Raw genomic sequence first — 20,468 nt, 5'->3', positions numbered from 1 at the left:
TTTCATTGAAGTCTATATCCGGCCAACAGCAGGATCTGTGAACAGCTGATAAGTGAGGGTGTGTAGGAGGGTGTCTTACGGATAGTACCCCCCTGAAGACACCCGTTGTAAGGTGGAAATGTATTTTATCTGCTGATTGTACAATGCCTTATATGTATTTTAGTGTATTATATGTAAGTGTACCTGTGCGCTATGTCACAGTTCTGCCAGCTACCACTAGATGGGACTCTCTAAGTGCTAGTAGGGAGTTCAGCTAGAAGGTAGAGTGGCAGGACTGTATGGGTTAATGAAGGAGGCCCGGCCCACAGTTTAGGGGGAAATAGGAGGTAGGGTTTCCTGGTTTGTGTTAGGCTACTTTCACACATCAGTTTTTTTCCATCAGGCACAATCCCGAAAAGAACGGATAAAACGGATCCGGCGCCGTCCGTTTTATCCCCATTGATTTGTATTAGCGCCGGATTGTGCCTGATGGCCTTGCGTTGCATCCGGCTTTTGCCGGATCTGTCGTAATTGGCTAATGCGGTGGCCGGATGGAACGTCTCCTGTAACGTTTTTTGTCTCTGACAAAAAAAAACGTATTGCGCCAGCGCGATAGTGTGATTTCCAATGGAAGCTTATGGACACCGGATCCGACATAATGCGGCAAAAAAACGGATGCGGCCGCCGGATCCACTTTTTTAAACTGAGCATGCTCGAATTTATTGAAAAAAAAAAACGCAACCACGTAACAGGGCCTCAAGCCCACGCTATTGCTGAAGAGGCTGAGCAGTGGGAACAGGAGGTGGACGATGAATGATGAGACAGAAGGGCCAGGGAAGCAGCTGAGGTGGCTGAAGTGGAGGAGACGAATTTCAAGGAGACCGCGGCCAGCCATGTCAAACATCAAGGTATAGAGACCACCAGGGATGTCGTGGTGGGACCTTCCAGGCCACCGTACCCACCCCCAGGGGCCACAGCCGGTGATCTCTTCATGTCTGAAAACTATAGGACCCAGCTATTCCTAAATAGAGCTAGTGTGGGGGAAGTCTCCCTGGATCCGGATAAGGAGGCAGACCGCATGAGTAATCCAGACGGCCCCTGGATGTGGCGACGCATTGTGTCTCCCAGGTCATTCGAGGTGTGGAGAAGAAAGCTGGCAGCCAGGAAGAAAAAGGCCTGAGATGGTCAGGAAGCTTCCAGGTGTTATGTTTAGTCCCGGGGAGGGGTTGTTTCTGAAGCATCCCTCCCTCTGTTCTGAGTTGGAGGCTACGAGCCTCTGTTGGGTCCTGATATGTTGCTCTGTTGGCCGGAAGAGGCCTTTATGTGTTTGATGAAGAGGGATGTTGAAATACCCCTTGGGGAGCTTAAGAGGCCTGTATATGTGTTTTGTGTTTGGATGGATGTTGAAATGCCCCTCATGGCCGGAAGAGGCCAGAACTTTGTGTTTGTGTTTGATTTAGTTTTTTCCCCCCTTGTCCAAGTTTTGCGCTTCTTGCACCTTTTCCTGCTGGATTTGGGGACTACTGCGAGCCCTCGGGCTGGAGGAGGACTGTACCCTCAGCCAAGGACCTGCACCACAGCTCTCAGAGAACTTAAACTCCAATAAAGTTGATTATTTTAAAATAAGAGGTCTCTCTATTCTGTATTCTTAGTAGCCAAATACTCAGTTGATTCACAACTACATTTAGATCGCATGTTCAGATTTTTGACCCCTTATTACAGCCAGGTATTGTGCTCTATGCTATAGATTTGCCAGGCGGTACACACCTTGCATCTTTGAGTACTTGGCCTCTTATAGTTGTTGTACAGGGTATTGTTATGGGGGGACCGGCGGATTAGGACCAGGGGGTATATATTCCAATCGCCAGTCGGGGCCCACCGTGCTCCAGATGGCAATGGAGCTGCTGGCACCCTGTGGGTTAGGCGGAGACTATAGAGCTGGACGGCTCTGAGATAACCCAGGGAACCGGTCACGTGTGTAGGAACACATCAGACCAGACGACAACCCAGTTAGCGTTTCGGTGGAGCGGATGCTACTCCGACCACGTGTGTAGGGAACACGTCAGGCCAGATGGTAACCAGTTAGCGCTGACCGAGAAGACCGCTGCGACAGCGCCCTGTCGGCCACGTGTGTAAGACACGTCAGGCCGAACGGTCCTCCGATTAGCGTTTCTGGCCACCACTCGACTGGCCACGTGTGTAAAGGACACGTCAGACCAGGTAGTCACACCAGTAGCATTTGACTGGGAAGCCGAGGAGGATAATAGGGTTCACTCACCCAATCCAGGAACACCCTGTCAACTTCACAGGGGTTCTGGGGTGCGCTGTCCGTGCGCGTAGAGGGCACAACCGGACAGGTGGCGCAGCAGGTACACTGTCCGTGTACATAGAGGGCACTCTCGGACAGGTGACGCAACAGGTATTCTGTCCATGTGCATAGGAGGCACAACTGAACAGGTGACGCAGCAGCCGCAGCCCAGTTAACGCCACTGGACTGCTCTAGCACAACAGGAACGGTAGCAAGGAAGCACGGTGCTTGACCCTCATGTGCTGAGCCACGAATCTTGGCGTGACAGGCACCGTTCGCCTAGCCCTACCTACCGCTTCTAACAAGGCTTATGCCACCATGAACTCTAAATGAAGACTGCGCACCTCCATGTCGTCTCCAGCCCCTTTTATAACCTGGGTCCGCCCCAAACCCAGGGTGGAACCACCAAGGTCCAATAGCAGAGTGCCATGTCATCAGTGACGTCACATGCGACCTATCCGGAACCGCCACGTCATTGATGACCTCATGGCAGCCACACCCCAAACACTTCACCAGTCATCGTCTGACGACCAATGGTGAGGTGCCAGATCATAGGGGCGGGCCTCTGCGAGCCAGTCCGGAGTTGCCACGTCATCAGGACACCTGACACCCTCTGCCCTATCAGGACCTGCCACCTCACGGACATGCTCAGTGAGGTCCTTACCGGACCTAGCCTCTGATGCACTAAGTGCCTGAGCATGCTCAGTAGCCTGAGCAACAGGCTCAGAAAGCAGACTATCAGTTTGAGCATGCTCAGTAGGTACATCCCAGAACTTAGACACAGCATGAAGTCCAAGTACCTGTGCAAAGAGGCTGTTAGGGTTAATTGTGGGAGCATGCTCAGTAGCCTGAACTGAGGACTTAGTCTCAGACATAACACAATCAGGCTGAGCATGCTCACTAGGCAAAACACCGGGCTTAGACTCTGGCTGGGGTAAATCGGCGCACGCATGCGCACTAGCCGCCTCTCCACACTTAGACGTGGTGGAAGGAGCAGCCAACTGGACGACCCGAGGCACGGCCAAGAACGGCAGCCGGCGCCTGGGTGCAACAGGAACCGCAGCAGGCTTCTTGCGGCTATGGCAGCGCCGGTTTGTAACAGGTATGATCATTGACTTGAGGGTCCTTTGAGGTATTTTATTTTAACATGGGTATTTTTTTTGTGAAGAACCAATTGGTCAATGGGCATAGATCACTAAAAATTAGGGAACAGCTCAGAAAGCCATTCCCTTGACTTTTGGCTCAACCATCTTGAAACCAAAGACAAACTTTTTACCAGTTATACATCCAGCTTTGTTACTGTGACTTTTCAGCTTACAGTTGAGTGACAGATATGACGTCTTCTTCTTATACTTCTCTTCTGCACTCCTTGTCACCACTGTGTATTTCAGACCCGTGAGAGGAGCCCAGTACAGAAGCAAAGGTCCCTAAGACAGATAAATATAACATGCATTTCGATCTTCCAGCTGCCACAAACATGTGCAGATCTCCCTTTTCTTATACATATTAATGAAGGCTGATGCGAAAGGGTATATATTTCAGCACATCTGGAGCAGGGAAAGCAAGAAAATCACTAAACATTTATGCTTTTGGCATCTAGTGCCTGAGCGGCATACATGTCATGTTGTAGTAGTCAAGAGATAGTTATGTAGTAGTCGAGGTGTATACATAGTTAGGGATACCTGTATATATGTCATCCGTGCTATGGAGCATACAGAACGGAAAACACAAAGATCTCTCAAGCCTAGACTAAAAACTGAAGAGGAACAACATGTAACCCTATGGCTGTCTACCCACGTAGCGTAAGCGCAGCTTTTTTTTCCACTGCATTTTAAAAATGGAACTAATGAGTTGATTCAGGATCACTTGCATAAGGAAATACGACTTTTTACCTATTATAGAAACCGTGTATCAATTTTTTTTTGTAAATATTTGCATCCATACAAAAGTGTGCGGTGAATAGGATTTATCTACTGGTAAGAGGTCCAGCCTTCTCTACATGCCACTCTACATCTGTCTTAGCGTGCACTCAGAATTATTTATTTTTTTAACATGTAACTACAGCTATGTTCCCACGTAGAGTAAATGCTGTCGAACTGGTCAGTTGATACATGCTGCCCAAACCACAGTCAGCATGAATCAGAGCCCCGCTGCAAGTTTTCTCTGAAATGCATATAAACTTGGACAAAATTGTTGGTACTTTCTGTTAAAGTAAGAAAAACCCAAATGGTCATTGAAATAATTTGAAATTGACAAAAGAAATATTGAATTCAAATTTACTGAATATCAGGTAACGAGAATGAGACTTTGCTTGTGATTTGTGCTTCAACAGAGAAATAAAAAAAAAATGAAACTGGCCTGGACAAAAATGATGGTACCCATAGAAAATATTTAAGATATTTTGTGTCCCACAATTATCATAAAACGTTTCTAAACTTGTAATCAATCATTCTGCCTATTTATAGGGTGAAAAGTAGTCACTGTGCTGTTTTGTATCATGGTGTGTACCACACTGAACATGGAGCAAATAAATCAATAGAGAGAGTTGTCTCAGGAGATTAGAAAAAAATTATAGCTTAACATGTTAAAGAGGTTGTTCCCTACTTTTACATTGATGGCTTATCCTTACGATACATCATTAATGTAAGAGCGGCTGAAGTCCGACATCCAGCACCCCCGCCAATCAGCTGTTCTCGGTGGCGGCAGCAGGCAGCCAGAAATGCTCAATTCCAGACCTACTCCGTCTTCTGATAGCGACCACAGCCAGGTACTGCACATCTGCCTCCTATTCAGATCAATAGGAGGCGGATGTACAGAACCCGGCCATGGCCACTATCCGAAGACGGAGCAGCCATGGAACTGAGCATTTCCTGCTGCCTGCTGCCACTTCAGGCACCAAGAACAGCTGATCAGCGGGGGTGGCGGGTGTCGAACCCTATCCGGTCTGACTTTAATGACCTATCCTAAGAATAGGACATCAATGTAAAAGTAGTGGACAAATTCCTTTAAATGTAAAGACTATAAGACCATCACCAAATAGTGTGATCTTCCTGTTACTACAGTTGCACATATTCAGACATTCAACATCTATGGGGCTGTAGGTGACCTCCTTGGACATACCTGCAAGAGTAAAATTGATGACAGATTGAAGAGGCAGCTAATAATAATAATAATAATAGTAATTAATTGGGTCCTTATTATGGGGGATTTCAACTATCCAGACATTCAGTGGGGCAGAATCTTCTGGTTGTGCTAAAAGCTGTAAGTTCTTATCTACTATTCAAGGCAATTACCTCTCTCAGATGGTAGATGAACCGACCAGGGGAGATAATTTGCAAGATCTGGTCCTGTCAAGTACACCGGATACAATTTCAGTTCTACAGGTCGGGAGCACTTGGGCACCAGTGATCATAATATGGTAAGCTTCAAAGTAATATTCAATAGAACATTTCAAAGGGTAAATGCTAAAACCTGAAATTTTAGGAAAGCTGATTTCAACAAATTAAGAGAAAAGCTTAAATGTATAGATTGGGACAATGTCATGGTAACTGGGGATACCGAACATAAATGGGGTAAGTTTAAGGATATACTACTAGAATCCTGTAAAAAAAACATACCCTCTGGTAATAAAATGTCTAGGAATAAAAAAAACCCACTATGGTAAATAAGACAGTACAAAGTATAATAAAACAAAATCAAAGGGTGTTTAAAATCCTTAGGGCTGAGAATACAGAAATAGCATTTCAGGCATATAAAGATATCAATAGGAAATGTAAAAAAATAAATCAAACAAACAATTAGCTACTGAAACAAAAATCACCAAGGACATTAAAATAAATCCCAAACTTTTTTTTATAAATACCATTAGTGTCAAAAGGAAAACAAAGGATAGTATCGGCCTTTTAAAATATAACAAGTTAATTATAGAGGACAAAGCAAAGACTGAGATATTAAACAGGCACTTCTCATCAGAGTTCACCAAGGAACTGACTGTTCCAGGGAACATTCAACAAGTCCAAAATCAAAGTTCTCCATCTGATATAATTAATTTAACACAAGAAGAAGTATGCCTGTGTCTGAGTAAATTAAACATTGACAAATCCCCCAGGCTAGTGGCATTCATCCACGAATATTGAGGGAATTGAGCTCAGAAATTGACAGACCGCTGTATCTCATCTTCTTAGGGGGGCTTTGCACGTTGCAACATCGCTACTGTGATATCGTCGGGGTCAAATCGAAATTGACGCACATCCAGCGCCAGTAACGACGTTGCAACGTGTAAAGCCTAGATGCACCGATAAACGATCGCAAAAGCGTCGTAAATTGGTGATCTGTGTAGTGTTGGTCATTTTCATAATTTCGCTGCAGCGACAGGTACAATTTTGTACCTTGTTCCTGCGGCAGCACACATCGCTGTGTATGAAGCTGCAGGAGCGAGGAACATCTCCTTACCTGCCTCCAGCAGCTATGCGGAAGGAAGGTGGTGGGTGGGATGTTTACGTCCCGCTCATCTTCGCCCCTCCGCTTCTATTGACCGCCTGCCGTGTGACCGCTGTGACGTCGCACGACCCGCCCCTTTAGGAAGGAGGCGGGTCGCCGGCCACAGCGACGTCGCAGGGCAGGTAAGTGCGTGTGAAGCTGCCGTAGCGATAATGTTCGCTACGGCAGCTATCACATGAGATCGCTTCTGCGACGGGGGCGGGGATTATCGCGCTCGGCATCGCTACAATTGGCTAGCGATGTCGCAGCGTGCAAAGTCCCCCTTAGACTTGCTTGTAACAGGGTTGTCTCAGGATTGGAGAATTGCTGATGTAGTACCGATATTTAAGAAAGGTAAAAGGGTGGATCCAGGCAACTGTCCAGTAAGACTGACATCAGTAGTATGCAAAGTTTTTGAGAGCATTTTAAAGGATGACATGCAAAAATATATTGCAGAAAATAATATAATAACTGACAGACAGCATGGATTCATGAAAGATAGGTCGTGTCTAACCAACACGTTGGGGTTCTATGAAGAGGTAAGCGCAAATCTGGATATTGGTAATGCAGCTGGTGTGATTTATTTTGACTTTGCTAAGGTATTTGATACTGTACCACATAATAACCTTATACTAAAGCTTCAGAAGCAGGGACTAGAGGAAACTATATGCAACTGGGTAAGGAATTGGCTAAAAGATAGGAAACAAAGAGTAGTCCTAAATGGTACATTCTCTAAATGGGCTATAGTCAGCAATGGGATGCCGCAGTGATCTGTGCTATGACTGATTCTTTTTAATCTCTTTATTAATGACCTTGTGGATGGGATTGATAGTAAAGTGTCAGTCTTTGCTGATGACACCAAACTATGTAGGATATTAAAAACTGATCTTGATTGTACAATATTACAAAAAGATCTGGATAAGATGTCAGAATGGGCAGATACTTGGCAAATGAGATTTAATGTTGATAAATGTAAAGTAATGCACCTAGAATGGAGTAATCCTATACCTGTGTATACATTAAATGGAAGTATACTTGGGACTACAGAACAGGAGAAGGACTTGAGTATTCTGGTTACAAATAAGCTGAGCAGCAGCAATCAAGGTCATGCACGCAACCTTAGATCCTCACAAGATCTCCTTCTCTGCTCCTCTCTTATTTCCTCTTCCCACAATCGTGTACAAGATTTCTCCCGTGCATCCCCCATACTCTGGAACGCTCTACCTCAGCACATCAGACTCTCCCCTACCGTGGAAAGCTTCAAGAGGAACCTCAAGACCCACCTCTTCCAACAAGCCTACAACCTACAATAGCCCTCAGCCCAGTAGACCACTGCGCAACCAGCTCTGTCCTCACCTATTGTACCATCACCCATTCCCTGTAGACTGTGAGCCCTCGCGGGCAGGGTCCTCTCTCCTCCTATACCAGTCTGTCTTGTACTGTTAATGATTGTTGTACGTATACCCTCTTTCACTTGTAAAGCGCCATGGAATAAATGGCGCTATAATAATAAATAATAATAATAATAATAATAATGCAGCAGCTGCAAAAGCAAACCAGATTTTAGGGTGTATAAAAAGAGAGATTAGATCCCGTGATTCAAACATACTGTTACCCCTCTATAAGTCACTTGTAAGGCCACATCTAGAATATGGGATCCAGTTTTGGGCTCCACATTTTAAAAGGGACATTCAGAAGTTAGAGCCCAAAACAACTTCTATAGAGATTAGAGGTGAACTCCAAGGTCAAGGTAGATCAGTGTCAGATCACACCATGCAATGATGTCTTGGCTAAAGTAGACTTCGTGGAGGACGACCGAAGAGGAAATCACTGTTGAAAGCAAATCATAAAAATTGCGAGGCTGAAATTTGACAAAATGCATATTGACAAGCCACAAAGCTCCTGGGAGAATGTCCTTTGGACAGATGAGACAAAGCTGAAGCTTTTTGCCAAGTCACATCAGCTCTATGTTCACAGACGCAAAAATGAAGCATACAAATAAAAGAACATTGTACATCCTGTGAATCATGGAGGAGGCTTGATTATGTTTTGGGGCTGCTTTGTGCATACAGCAAAGGGGACATTGAATCTCTGCAGGGTACAATGAAATATCATGACTATCAAGGCATTCTGGAGAGAAACGTGATGGTGGTGTCAGAAAGCTTAATGTTACGAGGGGGACCCGGGGAAGCGTGCCAAGATGGGGAATGGACAGCTTCCGCCGGTCAAGGTCCACTGTGCGGTGTAAGGGACCGCTGCTATGGTGGGTGAAGAGTGAGCGGGTTGCTGCTAGCGATCGTCTGGAATGTCACAGACGATCTACGTACACCGGTCTGCCCTAACCCGTGAGGGTTGTATGGCAGGGATCACACGGCTCGGTGTACCTGTTGCACGGGGAAGCACAGAGGTGCCCACGCACGTGTGCCAGTGGAAATCACGAGAATATGGCACAAGGGTAGCACAGAGGTGCCCACGCACGTGTGCTTTCAATAACCAGGTGAGTCCGGTGGAGACTCGAGGAGCTCACCTGGAACAGGAACACGGCCTGTCGAAGGAGCTACTGCCGGAGCAGCAAGGCAGGGACACGGCCTGCAAACCAGCAGTACCTAAGCAGCAAGGGCCAAGCCCACGGATACGATAATGCCTGAGCAGTGGCGTGGCAGCACGCTGCCAGACATCCAAACATAGAAGGACGGTCGCGCGCCGCCATGATGGCAGGAGGAGCTTTTAAGGAGGTGTCGCTCCAGCCAAGGGCGGGCGCGAGGCGGAGATGACGGACTTGACCCAATCAGGATCCACGACGTCCCAGCCTGGCCAGTCAGGATTCACCACGTCACCAGCATCGTCATCAAGCCATGTGACGTGAGTGGGCGAATCAGGACCCACCAAGCATTGCACATGCTCACCCTCCTGCCTCTGGGAAATAGAGGCGGGATCCTCGGTCTCACAATGTGTAGAGATAACGGGAGTCTCACTGCTTCCCTGAGCAGAAAACCTCTGCACATTGCGCAACCTCACAGACCTTCGGGGCTGCTGAGCAGGAGGAGCCGCGGCAGGCAAGGAATGGGAGACCGCCTCATTTCTTGCAACAGGAGTACCACTAGGTGTCACCCTTGTGCTGCCTCTCTGAGGAGGTTTCTCCTGCACTCTGCGCAGTCTGGCAGACCTTCGCCGCTGCTGAGCAGGAGCGCTCGTGGCAGGCAAGGAGACTACCTTATTCCTTGCCACAGGAGAGCCACGAGGTGTAACACTTGGTCTGAGTTGCAGGTCCAGTAATAGCTTGGACGGCATGCCCCTCCTCTCCCGCTCCTCATGACGTGGGAGGTATGGGCCCTGTTTTGTCATTTTAAGTACTGTAACTGGCTATTGGCAGATTCTTGTGTGGAAATCTTGGGGGAGGAGTATAGGTAGGATAGGATTCAGAACCTTTTTATTGGTAGATGGGAGGGCTTGATATGGGGGAAATAAGTAGTTCGCTTCATTGAGGGTCAGTGCTTTGTTAGCTAGGCCTGGTACTGACATCGAACCTGGTACCTACTATGTCTAACCAACTGTGGTAGATGGAGATCTTGCTTCAAGATATTAGGTCATTGGCGAGCAGAGAGGACATCAGTGGCTCCAGAGGCAGATGGAGCAATGGATAATAGCGGAGGGAGTCAGGGAGGTGACTACAGACCCAGTTTCTCCACAGCGCATGAGGAGGTCTAGGCCTCCAAAGAGATTGAACCTGGAAGTGACTCCCCATCCAGGTGCAGGATCGGGAGCCCCAGCAGGGACCCTTCAGAGTCCCAGGCTGTGCCTCTACCTGAATTGTCAGTGCACTGCTCTGGGAGGAATTTTCAGCACCGGCCTGGTCTTCAGGAGGAGGTTAATGAAATCACTGGCCCCGCCTCCTCATCTGGGTCACAGTGCAATGTAGGTGCAAGAGATCGCGTCATGTGATCTCCCTACCCCAAAGATAAACAAGCCCTCCCAATATGGGAGGGCCTAGTTATCTTTGGTGTAATTGCCATACTTGGGTGCTGCCCTTGTAAGGGAGGAAGTATTTACAAGGGGCACGACAGGGGTTAGGAGAACATATACTGTATGTACCCTGGACTTTATGACCCTTCTTCTGCCCTGTGTGATTCATTCTATCCGGTGGTGTATGGTCTGCTCGTGGAGAAGGATCGGGTGAGATCTGTACTAATTGTATTTGCACGTTATTGCACTGTACTTTATGTATTGTTTGTTGATGATTTTAGAAATATTCATTAAAAGGTATATTTTAGTCCATGCTTTGAGCTAGTCCATTTGAACACCATTGGTAGTGATATTTGGGCATTGGCCTTAATGGAAGGTGTTGAGAAGGCCTTGTGTGTGTGGCGGCACTTGCACCCATAAGGGGTCATGTGTGCTCAACTGCTCATTGTTACTGGAAAAGGAGGGGGAGATATTTTAAGGAGACAGGCAGGACAGGATCTGATTCATGGTGAAGTCTCGCCCAACATTAAACCATTCCCAGCTATCTTGCTTTCTAGTAATATATAAATAAAATGGCTTAATGCAGCACTTAAAGGATTCTATCTGGCTTTTTTTTTTATTTGTCTACTGGATCATTTTACAATAAAAAAAGTGGTACTTCCTACTCCAGTGCCTTGGCACTACAGTGATGCCTGTCCACCGGGACAGGAAGTGATGATGTCCTGTCCATTCAGTCACCTGAGGTCATCACTTCCAGTCCCAGCAGAGATCTCTGGAGAAGCAGCTCTGGAGCATTGGGGTTTTGGAGTGGTAACACTTATTTTTATTTTAAATCCCTTTCTGTAGCAAGTTTTTGAAAAAAGTTGTGGAAAACCACTTTACAGTAGTCACACATGGTCAGGTGCCTCAGATGTTGGCTTGTATCTTCAGTCCCAACTGTGCCACCTGCAAAATATGAAATTCCCCTGTTGTATTGATTGTTGTACACTGAGCACATACAGTCAAAACCATGTTTTATAACACCTAGAGGTTTGGTTTGTTGACTGGGCAGCACACTTAATAGTGGTGGTTCTGGTGACCACAGCAAGATTTCCCCTGAGGTCCACCACTTTGCTTACTGCCAGAGTTAATGCATGTTTTCATTTAATTTTAAATATTTGCTTGGAGAGAAGAATATCTTCATGGCTTGATGTGAAAAAACAATTTAATTCCATAGCAACTACCTAAAAAAAATAACAATTTTGAAAACTGCAAGAACACAAAACTACATACAGTTGGTACGGAAAGTATTCAGACCCCTTTAAATTTACCACTCTTTGTTTCATTGCAGCTATTTGGTAAATTCAAAAAAGTTCATTTTTTTTTCTTATTAATGTACACTCTGCACCCATATCCCCCATCTTGACAGAAAAAAACAGAAATGTAGAAATGTTTGCAAATTTATTAAACAAGAAAAACTGAAATATCACATGGTCATAAGTATTCAGACCCTTTGCTCAGTATTAGGTAGAAGCCCCCTCCTTTTGAGCTAGTGCAGCCATGAGTCTTCTTGGGAATGATGCAACAAGTTTTTCACACCTGGATTTGGGGATCCTCTGACATTTTTCCTTGCAGATTCCTCTCTAGTTCCGTCAGGTTGTATGGTGAACGTTGGTGGACGCCATTTTCAGGTCTCTCCAGAGATGCTGAATTGGGTTTAGGTCAGGGCTCTGGCTGGGCCAGTCAAGAATGGTCACAGAATTGTTCTGAAGCCACTCCTTTGTTATTTTAGCTGTGCGCTTAGGGTCATTGTCTTGTTGAAAGGTGAAACTTTTGCCAAGTCTGAGGTCCAGAGCACTCTGGAAGAGGTTTTCTTCCAGGATATCTCTGTATTTGGCCACATTCATCTTTCTTTCAATTGCAACCAGTCATCCTGTCCCCGGAGCTGAAAAACACCCCCATAGCATGATGCTGCTGTAGCGCCCCACGGGGCAGATGTTGTAACCTACTCGTTGCCGGGCCGAGAATGCATATCCTCTATGTTGTCACGGGGTGGCCTGGCCCGATTCTGTTGCCCCGATGCGTACAGAAAGGAGGGTTGGAGGGTGGTAGGGACACAGGATGGAGGATGTAGTGGTAGTGACGGTTTAGGAAAGTCTTTTAAGATCGTGACGCCACCTATAGTATGCGGCCAAAGATGTTGGCCGCCGCTGCAGGTGCTGCTCTCCAGGGCTGATGGTGAGGGTCGCAGCCGGGATTGTGTCGCTCCCCACAGGCAGAGCGGGATTACCCCAGGGAGGATGATGGAGGATGGACGGGGGTGGTGGTATTCCCTGTTGGCGCTGCAGCGCTGGGCGATGGCGCAGGTAAAGGAGAGGCAGAGACAGGGGCTGCGGTTCCAGGTCTTTTACTCACAAGTAGTTCAGGCGCTGCTCCAGAGTACCGGTCTCCGCCACGATGGGCTCCAGCTGATCCCGGATCTGTGAAAGGTCAAGTCCGGTGTGTGTGTCAGCCTGTGAGCCCTTTCCTCCATTTTATGCGCTAAGTATCGGATCCCCGTGGCGTGATGCACTTGGGGATCCTGGTGTCAGTAAAGTGTCCCGTTCTGTATGCTGATAGCACAGTTCCGTTGTGGGGCCGGTCCACAACCCCGGATCCTATAGGCTATTTGCTGAAGACTAGGTGGGACAGGTCCAGTAACTGTTCTAGACATTCCCCGCGACCCTTACAGAGTTGGTAGACAATGTGAAGTATGTCTGCCCTAGGGTTCTGTACCCCGACAGTGCTGGTCCTGTGGAAGCAGCCGCCTACTTCTCCCCAGCATCCGTGTTGAACGCTCTGGCCCACAGAGCTGCTCGCGGCATGTCCGCTCTGCTCTGTGTCTGCAGCTGTTCTTTTCATTTGGTAGTTGGGTGTTCTGAGCTGTTGCCCCCAGCCATTGCCACCAGCTGGTTCACTGCTCTCACTAGGTCAACCTGCTCTTCCCTTTGTGTGCTCCTGACTACCCCTGGTGGTTGCTTCTCCCTGACCCTGAGTGTCCGGTTCCAGTGGATCGGGGAACGCCTAGTGCGATGGCATCCTTTAAACCAACCGCTGAAGTGACCCCCCCCTACTGCGATCTGACCCTGGTCTGATTCCCATTGAGGAGGGCAACCCACTGTGACTGTATGTTTTTGTGAGTGCAAACTGGTACCGACCGTTCTTGGACCCAGGATAAGTACTACACCCTAATGGGGTTGCAGTATCCTGTGGCGCCTGAAGCCTTAGGGGCGCCACACTGCCACCACCATGTTTCACTGTTGGGATTGTATGGACAGGTGATGAGCAGTACCTGGTTAACTCCACACATACCGCTTAGAATTATCACCAAAAAGTTCTATCTTCGTCTCATCAGACCAGAGAATCTTATGTCTCATAGTCTGGGATACCTTCATGTGGTTTTTTTGCAAACTGGGATGAGCGGACTGTGATAGCGCCGCTCATAGGCACAATGGACAACAGAAGGTACTTAGAAAAAGCCTTCTGTAACAGCTTTACATCGATGTGGCCACGATGCTTTGTAGTGGACCATCTCTTTAATATGTGAGGCATGATTTTCAAGTGAAGGCACGGTGATAGAACAATGGGACATTATTACTTGGTGGAATCACTGACAGGCATTATTGATGTGTGGGGTATAGAGTGGGCACTATTACTATATGATGGCATAATTTAGAGACTTAGGGCAGCTTTGCACGTTGCAACATCGCACGTGCGATGTCAGTGGGGTCAAATCGAAAGTGACGCACATCCGGCGTCACTTTCGACATCGTTGTGTGTAAATTCTAGATGATACGATTAACGAGCGCAAAAGCGTCGTTATCGTATCATCGTTGCAGGCTCCGACTTTTCCATAATTACGCTGCCGCGACAGGTACGATGCTGTTCCTCGTTCCTGCGGCAGCACACATCGCTGTGTGTTACGCCGCAGGAGCGAGGAACATCACCTTACCTGCCGCCGGCGGCTCTACGGAAGGAAGGAGGTGGGCGGGATGTTTACATCCTGCTCATCCCCGCCCCTCCGCCGCTATTGGCCGCCTGCCGTGTGACGTCGCTATGACGCCGCATGACCCGCCCCCTAGGAAGGAGGCGGGTCGCCGGCCAGAGCGACGGTCGCAGGGCAGGTGAGTGCATGTGAAGCTGGCATAGCGATAATTTTCGCTACGCCAGCTATCACAAGATATCGCACCTGCGACGGGGGCGGGGACTATCGCGTGCGACATCGCAGCATCGGCTTGCGATGTCGCAACGTGCAAAGCTCGCCTTACAGTGTAGAAACACAACGGAAGTCATTTTACTGCACGGGGGAACACAGCAGGCATCACAATGTGGAGTCACAATGGAGACAATTTCTAAGTGAAGACGCAGAGCACTATTACAGTATGGAGGCCCAATGGGGAATTATTATTGTCTAGTGACATGCACGTGGCTTTTTTTGAATTATGTGGTGGCACTGAGAGGGCACTTATACCGTACAGAGACACAAAAGGGAACCTTAATGCTGTGTGGGGGCACTGTAATGGCTTTTTTACTATGTGGAGGCAGAGAGCGAACATTATTACTTTGTGGTGCCACAGAGCACTTTTACTTTGTATAGACACAGAGAGGGACACTGTCACCATTTGGGTACATATAGGGAGCATTATTACCTTGTGGAGGCACAAATTACGGTATGAGACAAAAATGGGAGTACTGTTAATGTCCAGGAAACAAAGGGTGCATTACAATGTCTCTGTGTCACATCTCCATGCAAATCTGATCCAGCAGCATTTGCCGGCAGTTGTCGCCATTTTCACTTTAAGGCTAGGGTCAAGCGACGGTACATAAAATCAGTCTGATTTTCGTCCAGAAAAGTGGTACGATTTTTTTTTATCACTTGTCATTCATATGCAGTCCTTTTTTGACTCAGTAGCTATTAAGCATCCACAGGACCATTTACAGTTTTCTATACTACAGAATTGTAATTTATCTGTGAAAATCAGATGGGATACTGTGACTTGGTATGGTATCCGATTTTTTTTCTTGCACCCATCTGATTTTGGATTATAATCACTGCATGCTGCATATTTTTTCACAAACAGATTCTCTCAGTGAAAAATATCCATCATTAGCACTGCCTCATTGAATAACAGTGGTTCGAGTGCTATCCGATAAAAATTGGATAGCACTCGTCCAATTTATACGGTGGTGTGAGCGAACCTAATGGTGGTGCTTAAACTGAAGCTCTCACTGCCAGTACCCCTGGGAGACGTAGAAATTGACCTGTTGACCTACTAGCGATACTAGTGTGGCTGGGACCTGTGGTTTCACCCAGCCAGGCTGAATGAGTATGGTCTATCTGTGACGCCCTGACAAAATCAGGTTGTCACAGAAAACTGCATCCATCTTCCAGGTGCAGGATTCCCTCCTCCTTGGCCTTCCAACACACCCCACACAGGTACATACACCAGCCACAAAAGCCTAGTCACCCCCCCCAGGACAATAGGGACACACCAGTGGGCGGGGCCAGGCACCTAGGGGTCCTGAGGTGTCAAGGAGAAGGAACACGACAGTTAAGTTTGGAGAGTGGAAGTGAGAGGAGTGAAGTGGAAGTCGGGGGTTGTAGCTCCCGGACTAACTGAGCTGACTAGGTGGCAGACGGCAGAGCAGGGCCACAGGCGATGGAGATCCGGTCACAGGAGACCTTAAGTGGACCGGGGCAGGGTTGTAGCCCGCCGGTGCCGACAGCGGGAATCCGGTCCGGAGGCCGTGCACAGTCGGGGTACCTGGACCCTAGAGCGAGGACAGCTGCAAGTACCTTTCCAATTAACTAGCAAGGGACAAGATTCCAAGTCTTGTCCCACTAGCAGCCCTGATAGAGCGAGACGGAAGCCCAACGCGGGGATAGGGCATCTGCAAGTGTCTATTAAAATCCCAAGGGTCAGATCTCGTGGGCCACAGCTCCCATAGAAAAGACACCGGGAGTGGACTTTCACCGTTTCATGCGGACTAGTCAACACACAAGACAGCAACACAGAAGTGCAGGATGAAGGGCCCCTGTCCTGTCTACCGGTGTGCAGGACCCGCGGACACCCCTCCGGAGGCTACCGGTATCCGGCACTTGGTTTACTATCTGGACTCTGTGTGACTTTATTCAAAATAGTGAATACATCGGTATCATCCGGTCCAGCCCTGCAGACTGCGTCCCAGAACACTCCACGTACCCCTGGGCCCCGGGACAACACCTCCCCTACCCGTGGAGGGGATAACATCCGGCTGCCCCACTTCATCAGCCCCGGGCACCAAGGCAGCGGCGGTGTCACCAACAATCACCGCAACCCACGGGTGGCGTCACTGACAAACACTCCCCCTGTAAATACCCCCTCAGTTGTGGGCAACGGATTGCTGCGCGAGCCCGGGTCCGACTGCCACTCAAGCCACAGCAACCACCCAGATCCAAGCGTCTCGAGCAGCTCCCTTGCCGTGGTCTGTCTCCTGCCCGCAACATATCTGTCCAGCAAGCTCAACAGAAGTAATCAATTCTATGCTGTGGCAAACAGGTCAGAATCACACGCTACTTGAACTCCAAACAGTCTGCTGGGAGATGCCGGATATTATGCCAGAATTACTCCCCGGACTATTGTTGTGTGCACCTTGATTTTCCCCTGGCGTGTACCCTGACTATGTCTGCCTCTTTTATTTCCCCTAATTTGGACTGTGGTTTCATCTCCTGAGCCTGTCAAGGTTAAAAATGACGATGATGATGGTGAGACTCAAAAGGTCTCTCAGGATCTGGCTGCTGTTTCTAATCATAATGTCATGGGTGCACGTGAGATTAAATAATAACGGACAGCAAGTCAGTTATAGCTATCTCCATGACTGGCTCTGACCAAGTGATCTTTATTTTTTTAAAAAACTCTAGACCGAGCAGTAAAGGGGTGTAAACAAAAGTTTTAGTCCAATCAAGTATCGCAGGGCAGGGCTTCATGACGTAGAGAGATCTGCACATCCTCCTTGGATTGGTCAGTCCAGGCTCCAGGAATTTCTTTTGTATATCGTCCCATGTGCAAAACAGGAAATGGCAGCCATCTTTAAAATTACTTGTGCTGATATATACTGTGTTAAGGAACAAAGACATTCATAAATATGTGCGTTAGTTTACATTTACTAAACTATATACCTGAGTCTATGAAATGGCTGAATTAAGTATTTCTGGATACTCAATTCTTTATCCTCAACAAGCCAAACATTCAAATCCTGCTTCTTTTCCTCCGGTTACTGGCCTGGCTAATTGGAATACTCTTGCCTCAGGCTTGCTCTTCTGGCAAGCAGTTAGTCCGTGGATGTGTGCCGCCCCTGCAGCAGTCGAACTGCTCGGATCCGGGGTTACTGTGGCTAGAGGGTTTCCGGACCCGGGGGCTTGCGGCCACTCGAATGTAAAGGAGGTATTTACAGTGAATAAATGTTCAGGACACCACCTGCGGATTGCGGTAAGGGGAGTACCGCCGCTGCCAATAGGAGTACCGGGGCTGATGGTGTGGGTGCAGCAAGGTGTCAGTCCCTCCGCAGGTAGTGATGACCCCAGATAGTGGGGGGGAAAAAGGAGGTATGGTGATCGGGTGGCTTAGCCTTGGGAAAGCAGGGTGCAGGGGTCAGGTTACTCACTGTGATAGTCCTGGTGCTGGATTAGGTGGAATAAGCAGACACTCACGCAGATGGTAAACCAAAGTCTCTAGGCACCGCAGTTTCTGTGGGGGGAGCCCGTCCAGGTCCCACTCCCACCAGTGTTACTTGGTAATTCCGGAGCCCTGCCTCCGTGTACAAATTGATTGACCTTTGTGGCCCCTCGATTTGAAGCTTTCGGGGCCCCGCTACCTGTGTGTATGGCAGCTGTACTCTTGATGGCTGGCACTTGGGATTTTAGTGGGTCGTTTGCTTTGGAGAACCCTATCCCCCGCCTTCAATCTCTGAGCTCTTGGGGAAAGTTCATAAAGAGACTATCCCCCACAGGTTAATTATCAAGGCGCCTTAAGCTTTTCCCTGATCCAGGGTCCTGTACCCCGCCGTGCTCGGTACTGGTAAGGTAATTTGGCTTTCTGGTGCCGACTGTCCTCCTAGACTGCGTCCGTTACACTCCTGTCCAGTGTTCCTTATAACGGACCCCGACTCCTGTGGTCCCAGACCACCGTCTGCTACCGAACCTGTCGCTTCCCTGGGAGCTCCAATTCCCCAGCTCCTCACTCTTTGAGGGCTACTACTGAACTGACTCTTGACTTCCTTGTCTCCCCTCCCACCAGTCTGCCTGACCCCTAGGTGGGCGACCTGCTCCAACTTGACTAACCCACTGGTGTGTCTGTACAGGTCATCGTGTGAGGTGTGGTTGGGATTTGTAGTGCGGATGTTAGTGACACCGTTGTTGGGAACCTGGAACCATTGGGGGTAGGCCCTGCACCGTGGGCGCAATCCACTGCAGCTATTCATATCCTTAGGTAATATGTAAGTCTTGATTTGCCTTTCAGCAATTGCCTTTATTTATTTGCTCACCGATTTGTGGACAATGTCTATATCCCTTATGTCTCATCCTCAGTGCACTCTAGGAGTAATTGATAGATACTTAGTGTGGCTATGTCCACGGTTTACAATGTGCTCCATGTTTTGAGTCTGGAGCAATTTATGTGGCATTTAATTGTTGCATTATATATAAATCTAAATCCTTTTGTGTGCACTGAAGATAATTGAGCTGTGTATACAACTAAGGGATATTGATGTCCTCTCTGTGAATATGCTAAAATTCTCTGTATTCAGTGCATATTGTATTGTTTGACTGTGCATACATATTTATACCCTTGACATCGTATATTGTCTTGCACAATTGTTGCATATGCTAGCTGCAGTGATGTATACCGGTTTTTGACCCCCTTCACTTGTCCGCACTCTTTATTAATAAAATATATTTGGACCTATCTGATCGCCTTTTTTCCTGTGTTTTACCGTGGGTGATAGGATGCAGTTCCCTATAGCACCCTGAGGTATTCAGGGGCGCTACAGATGCAACCTGGTGGATCCCTCAGTACTGTATGCACAAATCTTGTATGAGGGTTAAAGAATGAAGGCCAGGTGTCCTCTGGATTCTGCTAGACCAATTCTGTTTGAGGTAGACTTTGTGAGCTGAAGGTCTCAGACAGACTGTTGCAGGGTGACGAATAAGCTTGGGCCTTCTTTTCAGTCCATGATGCTCCAGATCTCGCCACAGAGAACACCTTTCTTGTGGCACTTGAGCTTGTACATAACGACCCTGGCCCTGTAATGTTAGCAGAAAGTAAATGAGCATTCCAACATCAAGAGTGATGTACAACAGGGAAACGTATATATTATATAGAATCATTACACACAGAGGGATCTATTTCTATATATTATATAGTCATCACGCACAGAGGGATCTATTTCTATATATTATATAGAGTCATTACAGAGGGATCTATATCTATATATTATATACAGTTAGCACGCACAGAAGGATCTATTTCTATATATTATATAGTCATTACACACAGAGGGATCTATTCCTATATATTATATAGAGGCATTACACACAGAGGGATCTATTCCTATATTTTTCTGTTAATGTTGATGATTATGGCTTACAGCGAATGAAAACCCAAAAGTCGTTATCTCAGAAAATTAGATTATTATATAAGACCAACTGATAAAATTATGTTACACTCACAAATGTTGGCGCCTC

Source organism: Anomaloglossus baeobatrachus, chromosome 4 (genome assembly GCF_048569485.1).
Source record: "Anomaloglossus baeobatrachus isolate aAnoBae1 chromosome 4, aAnoBae1.hap1, whole genome shotgun sequence".
Classification (NCBI taxonomy): domain Eukaryota; kingdom Metazoa; phylum Chordata; class Amphibia; order Anura; family Aromobatidae; genus Anomaloglossus; species Anomaloglossus baeobatrachus.
Note: the sequence above shows the minus strand (reverse complement) of the source record.